This window comes from Rutilus rutilus (assembly GCF_951802725.1).
Source record: "Rutilus rutilus genome assembly, chromosome: 9".
Taxonomy (NCBI): domain Eukaryota; kingdom Metazoa; phylum Chordata; class Actinopteri; order Cypriniformes; family Leuciscidae; genus Rutilus; species Rutilus rutilus.
The window spans coordinates 26477452-26486044 of NC_140223.1; positions in this window are offsets into that span (position 1 = coordinate 26477452).

Here is an 8593-nt window from a genome sequence, read left to right on the forward strand (position 1 = left end):
CAAAGCGGCGCCACAGCGACTGGACTGTTTGAGGGTGTAGAGACCACTCCCCAGGGGGAACGTTGTCCCTGGACAGTCTGTCGGGGCCCTCGTTCAGATGGCCAGGCACATGCGATGCTCTCAGAGAGCGCAGAGAGTGCTGAGCCCATACGAGGAGGCGTTCCGTCAGGGCGCAGAGTTGCTTTGATCTGACACCGCCCTGGCGGTTCACATAGGCCACTACTGAAGTGTTGTCCGTGCGGACTAGAACATGGTGACCACGGAGGAAAGGGAGGAAGTGCATGAGCGCTTTCTCGACCGCGAGCATCTCTAGACAGTTTATGTGTAGGAGATTCTCCTGGTCTGACCAGTGGCCAAAGACCGGTCTGCCTTCGAAGAGCGCTCCCCAACCTAGGTTGGACGCATCTGTAGAGACAACTTTCCGGTGTGAGACCACTCCCATATTCACTCCCGTGTGATACCATTCGGCTGCTAGCCAGGGCTGCAGGGCTGAGACACAGACCTGAGTCACTCTGATTAGCGAGCCGCCGGTCGCCCAGGCTCGATGGGATACGCGCGTTCTCAGCCAGCGTTGAAGCGGGCGCATGCGCAGTAAACCCAACTGAAGCACTGCTGCAGCTGAGGCCATATGCCCCAGAATGCGCTGAAATGCCTTCAGGGGAACCCGGTTGCCTTCTTTGAAGGATGCAGCGAGGCGCTGGATGCGGCGCGCGCGCTGCTCCGTCAATCTGGCCGTCATCGCCACCGAGTCCAGTTCTATTCCGAGAAAGGAAATCGACTGCCGGGGCGAGAGCGAGCTCTTTGTCCAGTTGACCGCTAGACCCAAAACCTCCAGGTGGTCGAGTAGCGCTGTTCTGTGAGACACAAGTTCTGTCTCTGACTGCGCTAGAACGAGCCAATCGTCCAAGTAGTTCAGAATTCGCATTCCCTGACTCCTCAGGGGAGCGAGAGCCGTGTCCATGCATTTCGTAAATGTACGGGGTGCTAAAGACAGGCCGAACGGCAGGACTGTGTATTGATAAGCTCGACCGTCGAAGGCGAATCTCAAAAATGGCCTGTGACGGGGAGTTATCTGGATCTGGAAATAAGCGTCCTTCAGATCGAGAGAGATAAACCAGTCTCCTGGGCGAATTTGCGCGAGGATCTGTCTGGTTGTAATCATCCTGAACGGCCGTCTCATGAGGGCTTTGTTCAGATGTCTCAGATCTAAAATAGGTCTTAATGCTCCGTCCTTCTTGGGAACGAGGAAGTAACGGCTGTAAAAGCCTGACTCGCTCAGAGAAGGATGCACCTGTTCTATGGCCCCTTTTCGCAGCAGCTTTGTTATCTCTGCTTGAAGCAGATGTGCTGTTTCCAAACTCACTTTCGTTTCCGTCTGCGCTAGAAAGCGCGGAGGGCGACGAGCAAATTGGAGCGAATAACCGTGTCTTATGGTGTTGAGCACCCATTCTGACGCGCCCTGAATAGCCTCCCATGCTTTTGCATGCATAGCTAGGGGTCGAATGGTCTCTGGGTTCAGATCGCCGCGTTGCGCGGGATGGGGAACCTGTATCAGAGAAGACGGGGCGGCGCGCGCGCCGCCGATGCTCGGACACGAGGGCAGAAGAACAGGGCTGGCCGACTGTGCAGAATTTAGTAGCTCGATCTTGGACGATGGAGCGTGAACTGCTGTCAAACAACCCAGGCGCGAGGGCGGCGTGGGGATTATGGTGTCTGAAAGTGGGCGCGCGTGCTCGTGAGCTGGCGCGGGATATGCACTTATGACACGGCCAGTGTTTGGGGGCTTTATGAGGTTTGCAACCTGTCTGGCAGAGCGGGCAGTGGGCAGGTGTGAGCACAGGGCTGTGGGCACATTTCCTACACTTGATGCTCGAGCGGAAAGTTTCCGCTTTAAGAGATAGCGCTCTGGACGCGTTGCCATGGGAACCTGGTCTGTGTGAGGCAGTGAGCACACGGGAGTGGGCACTTTTTCTACACTTAAAACCCCTGCGGCTTGAGCCGTAGCAATTTGAGGTAACTGAGTGACAGAGCGAGCAGCGAGTAGTTGTGAGCACGGAAGTGTGGGCACTTTTACTACATTTAGTGCTCGAGCGGTGTGAGGCCGCTTTATGAGAGAGCGCTCTGGGCGCGTTACCATGGGGATTGCACTTGTGTGAAGCAGTGAGCACATGGGTGTGGGCACATTTTCTACACTTAAAGCACTTATACTCTTTTTGAGATTTATCTGGGTCGCCGTGAAAACGGCGTTTGTGTGCAGGCGAGCGAGTGTAATTACTGGCTCGTTGGCTGCGGTGTGTGCTGCTGCAGTAGCCTGAACATAGGGGACTGACAGAGCTGTGCGTTTTGATGGCGGTCCGGCCGTAGCGGGACTCAACCATCTTTTCCTCCTTGCGGATGCTAGGAGGACTTCGCGGGCTCGGGCTTCAACGCGATCTTGGACCGCGGGCCCCGTGGGGGCGGCGGTCTGTGACGGCTGGTCGAGCGCGACCTGGGGCGATTGCCCTGGCGCCGCTGCGAAGCGTTGGGGGGCCTGGAAGAGCGCTGGTTAGAGCTGCGCACAGGAGGCTGAGTTTGAGGGCGGCCTGTGGCTGAGCTCGAACGGCGGGGCAGGAAGAGGTCCATCGCCTGCGACGCCTTCTGTACCTCAGAGAACCGATCCACAATTCCGCTGACCGCAGGGCCAAAGAGGCCGGTGGGCGAGAGTGGTGCGTTCAGAAACACAGCGCGCTCTGACTCACTCATGTCCGCGAGCGTCAACCATAGATGTCTGTCGATGACGGTGAGCGCGGCCATGGATCTGCCGATGGCTTGAGCAGCGGTCTTGGTAGCGCGCAGCGCGAGATCCGTAGCGCTGCGGAGATCGGTAAAGGCAGACTGATCCGAGCCCTTCTCGTCCAGTTCACGGAGGAGGTCGGCTTGAAGGATCTGAAGAATAGCCATTGAGTGCAGGGCGGAAGCAGCCTGGCCGGAGGCGGCGAAAGCGCGGCCGGCGAGAGCTGAGGTGGTCCTGCAGGCTTTAGACGGCAGGGCAGACTTTGAGCGCCATCTAGCAGACGGCGGGCAAAGGTGCGTTGCCACAGCATCCTCAACGGCGGGGATGCCGTTATAGCCGTTCTCGGCGGCTCCGTCCACCTGGGAGAGAGCCGAGGAGACTGGCGAGCGGAGTCTGGTGGAGAACGGAGCGTTCCAGGACTTAGAGAGCTCGGCGTGGAGCTCAGGCAGGAAGGGTGCTGACCTAGAGGCAGGCGCAGGGCGGCGGCTAGGCAGAAAAAACCCGTCAAGGCGATTGGGCTCCGGCTCCTTAGGTGGAGACCAATCCAGTCCCATTCTCTCGACCGCTAAAGTGAGGAGGCGGAGAAGCTCTGCGTCAACACTAGCGCGGGTTCGAGAAGACTCCATAGTAGAGGGGGCGGAGCGGTGAGAGCCCGACCACTCCTCGCTGTCAGACGCGAGCAGAGAGCAGCTGTCAGCGGCATCATCTGCATCATCCCCCAGGGCGACGGCAGTGCGGGCAGTGGCCGGCCGCTGCGCGTCGGAGAAGGGTGGGGGGGAAGGAGAGAGCGAGGCTCGCGGGAGAGGTTCCGGCGAGCGCTCAGCTGTAGCGTCCAGTTCCGGCGGCCTTTGAGAGCGACATTTTTTCTTTCGTGGCCCGGAAGAAGCGGCCGGAGAAGATGGAGTGTCTTCGAATTTAGCGAGTCGAGCCCGTAGGGTCGACATCGGTAAATCTTCACACTGTTCGCAGCCGCCCTCGGAGAGAGCGCGAACAGCGTGGTCAAAACCCAGGCAGAGAGCGCACAGCACGTGGCGGTCTCCGTCGCTGAGCGAGGCTCTGCACGAGCCACAGGATGTGCGAGGCATTTGAAACAACGCCTCGCGCTCTTTTAGATGCAAGTGTGTCGCGGCGGACACACACACACACACAAAACAGAGCAGAAAAGGATATAAGGCCGGATGGCGCAGCAGGCAGGGAAGGCTGAAGGCGGCGAGCGGCCGGCGTCCTCAGGCTGAGATCCTCGGCGTGCTGGTCGCTGGATTCAACGGCGGCTTCCTCGGAGATCAGCGATGCGAAGAGCTTCGCTGAAGAGACAGAAATCAGCGAAGCAGCCTCTGTTCCTTGCTTATATACTCTAAGCCACACCCCTAATGACGGGCTGTGACGCACTAAGCGCGCCAAGCGCGCTCATTGGACGTGACGTCACGCGCAAGGCTCAGCCATAGGCTGCTGCAGTTGCCGCAGAGCAGCCAATGGGCACGCGACTCGCTTGCCCTAGGTCTGCAGGCTGCCGCACTGCGTTGACAAAGTTTAAAAAATTAGGATAATTTTTGGCTTCAGTATCTCGTGAAAGGAGACTTTCCCGCAGCGTAAGCTAGCTTACGCAATACGAGAGAACCTCTCGTAAGAGAACTGTCTTACCTGAGATATATTACACTGTAAATTATTTGTAAATATATACTGTGCTTTTACTGATGAGAGTATTCCAAGGACCTCCATTGACCAAGGGTAGTTGTGAGCTTTGTCCCAATCGAAAACTTTCCGAGTAAGTCTATCTTCAGGTAATCTAATAAGACGATTCCATAATCTTATTACTTCCGCCTTTTGTTTCACCCATATCTCCCTCTAGCGCAGCTTTAGTAGTGAACCTGTGCACTCCAAGGAAACACCTCATGACCCTGCTCTGCAATCTCATTCAGGAGCATCTTCGAAGCCCCAGACCCCAGCTGCATAGAACAAAACAGATCCCACCATACTGTCAAACAGCTGGGGTAAATGTTAAAAAACTTATTTCAGGGCAAAGCTTCATCCTATTAATAACGGCTCCCACGGCCCTCCCTGCAGACTCAGACAAAACCCTTCTCCCTTCTGAAAATGTCATATTTTCGTGAAAAAGAAAACCAAGATATTTATAAGTTCTGGAGTACATAAGCTGTGTTTGTCCAAAAAAGAAATCAAATTCACTGCGTGACACAGATGGTTTTCTAAAACGGACTACTTGTGTTTTATCCACATTTATAGAAAGTCTCCATTTATTGCACCAATCCTTCATAATGCCCAACATTCTTTGTAGTTTAGTTTCTTCATCTGTGCAAACCACAATATCATCTGCATATAATAAAATGCTGAGGTTAAAGCCATCAATGTCTATACCCAAATTTGCTAACTTTATCTCTTGAGCCAGATCATTCACAAAAAGCGCAAAGAGAGTGGGTGAAAGAACATCTCCCTGCTTGACCCCGAATGGAGTGGGAAACCATCCTGTCCTCATGTCATTAATCTGCACACAGGCCACTGGAGCCTTGTACAGAGCTCTGATGGAATTATACAGGTGACCTGTAATACCAATAGAAAGTAACTTATGTTTCAAAAGATCTCTGTTAACCCAATCAAAAGCTTTTTTAAAATCAACAAAACAAACAAAAGTACTTTTGTTTTCCTGCAACCTTGCTCTAATGACAGATGATAAAACATAAATATGATCAATACATGCTCTGTGTTTTCTAAACCCATTCTGTTCATCCACCAAAATTCCATTAGTTTCAATATATTCACTGAGTCGGTTGTTAAGAATACCAGAAAACACTTTACATGCTGTACTTAGCAAACTTATTCCTCTATAATTCAAAGGTACTCTTGGGTCAGCCTGTGTGGTCTTTGGGATAGGCTTAATGATCGAACTATACCACACCGAGGGAACAGTCCCACTCTTAAAGCAATATTGGAATAACATGTGCAGAGTATTTAACAGCTTGGGGCATTTAAGAACCTCATTAGAAAGTTCATCCACACCTACAGCTTTATAAGGTTTGGTTCTATCAATTGCCTTCTGAACTTCTTCTAAGGAAATATCATTGTTTAGCACACTACTAAAATAGGGTGTTTCCAACATAACAGATCCAACTTCAAGTAGATGTTTTAATTGACATATCTCAGCTAGAAATGCATCATTAAACTGATGAGAGCTAGAACAAGTGTACAAGTCTCTGTAATCTTTCTCCCATCTGTCCAATATTTTATCTGTCTCGAATACAGACCCCCCACTTTCTGTGACTATTTCAAGTGGAATTAATTTATTTCTCTTTGGACCAAGCTTGTTTATTTCTTTCCATAAATGCTGTGGATTAGTATGTTGAAAAATCTTAATTTCAAGAGCTTTACCTCTCCTAACGCCTTTTATACAGTCTAAGTTTATCAAAATCATATTGACAGGTTTTAAATATATCGTGCAAGTTCTTCCTTAAAACAGGCTCCTTGCATTTTAAATATCTTTTCTCTGCCACACGAAGATTTGACCAAATATTATGTAATTCATTATTCCAAAAAGGTTTTTTAATTCGATACCATTTCTTGTGGGCCCGTTTTCCATACAGTTTTGACCCATATTGACTCATTTCCCCATGTAAAACCCCACAGAAAAGTTCATAGCAACAATCAACATTATCCTGTGCTTCCCCGCCTTTGTCCAGTTGTACTATAACATTTTTTAGGGCTCCATCAGAAGTTTCAGAAATGAGAAAATTGTCCTTGAGCTTTCTTATTGGTTGTTTACAAAGTAGTGTAATGTCAGCACTATTTATAAACATTTGAACACGTAAATAAAGCATGGAGTGATCAGGGGGTCTACTCCTCTCATCTATTAGCCCTCGGGACCCAGTTCTTTCCAATAATTCAAATGGAGTGAATACTTTAAATTCACTACATGTTCTTAAATCTTCATGTCTCGTCACAATATAATCAACTACCGCCTTACCCCTAACAGAAATAGATGTGAAATTATCATACTCCGGGTTTATTCTTCCATTAACCACACAGCATTTCGACTCTTTAAGGAAATCAATCAAACTTTCCCCATGCTTGTTCAGGCCCGGGTCCAACACCACTCTAGGACTAATATCATTCTCGTCGACATAGTCTCTGTGGTGCGCAACACGACTATTCAGATCCCCACAAATATAACCCTTAATTACTGTTTTACTATATTCTGACCCCACTGGACTATTCCTTCATTTTTTTTAAATGTTACCTTCATCTCAGGGGCATGAAACTCTGGGACCTTTCCTAAATAACCTATCTAAACATGCACAAAAACTGGGCTTGATTTGGTTGTTCTAAAGGTGTGTACATTTTTTTTTACCTTTGAAGGTGTTTGGGGTCAAAATTACGGAAGCCCTGAACCGCAAGGTGAGAAAAAAAGAAAAGAAAACTTATCTCGTTATTTCGACTTAATAAGTCGTTATTTCGACATAATATCTCGTTATTTCGACTTAATAAGTCGTTATTTCGACATAATATCTCGTTATTTCGACTTAATAAGTCATTATTTCGACATAATATCTCGTTATTTCGACTTAATAAGTCGTTATTTCGACATAATAAGTCGTTATTTCGACATAATAAGTCGTTATTTCGACATAATATCTCGTTATTTCGACTTAATAAGTCGTTATTTCGACATAATAAGTCGTTATTTCGACATAATATCTCGTTATTTCGACATAATATCTCGTTATTACGACATAATAAGTCGTTATTTCGACATAATATCTCGTTATTTCGACATAATATCTCGTTATTTCGACATAAATATCTCGTTATTTCGACATAATATGTCGTTATTTCGACATAAATATCTCGTTATTTCGACATAATAAGGGGACATTCTAATATGCATTAAGCTACATTTAGCGTTCTTATAATGAGTTTCTATGGGAGGAAAATGCTTAACGTCAAATTAAACGCTTTGCGTTCATATTCTGGACTTATCAAGTTCACGGATAATTGTGCGTGCATTTATTAATCAATATGATACTAAAATCGTAATATAGAATAGGCCTAGGCCTACTATAAAAATCAGATAAGTCCAGAATTCCACTGTTGATAGGAAGATGCAAGTGATCTCGCCGGCGCCTCCATGCCGCGAGATCACTTGCATCTTCCTATCAACAGTGGAATTCTCATAGACAGTATATAAACTGGACACAGCGACCCCATTGGATTCAATGGAGACAAGTGAAGTCAATTAGAGGCACTAACTTCCTGATGGTCGAGCGTACTGCGCAGACTCAAACTGAGCTTGACGACGTAGATGTGACGTGAGCAACCCGTCTGTCTTCTAGTAGCTGTGCCAAGCGAAATCTGAATCATTCCCTTCCGAAACTTGCAGAGACGGAGAGTGTGAGTAGGAGGTGTCCATGAGCTAGGAGCAGGAGTAACTTTTGCTAAGTATTCTGATTCATTATTTTGTCATTTTGCCTCCATGTCCCCCCGATTGCCCCCGAGCTTCTCCTCCTGTCCATACGGTAATTCTCTACTGTGCGACAGAGAGTCGCGTGGTTATGACGCAATCGTTAGCCTATTTTTACAAAAACTGCTTCTACGGGGCCATAACGTAAGATACAAGGTAATGGAGCCTTTTATACATTTTTGTGTTTCTTTAGAAATAAATAATGGACAAATGGAGTCTTTAAACGCCTCAGATGTAAAGTTATTCGCTGTCAAAGTGACGGCAAAATGAATGGGAGTCAATGGGATGCTAACAGCAGGTGATGGTCTGATAGCCAATGGCGGCGCCCGGGGAAGCTTCAACATAATATGAAA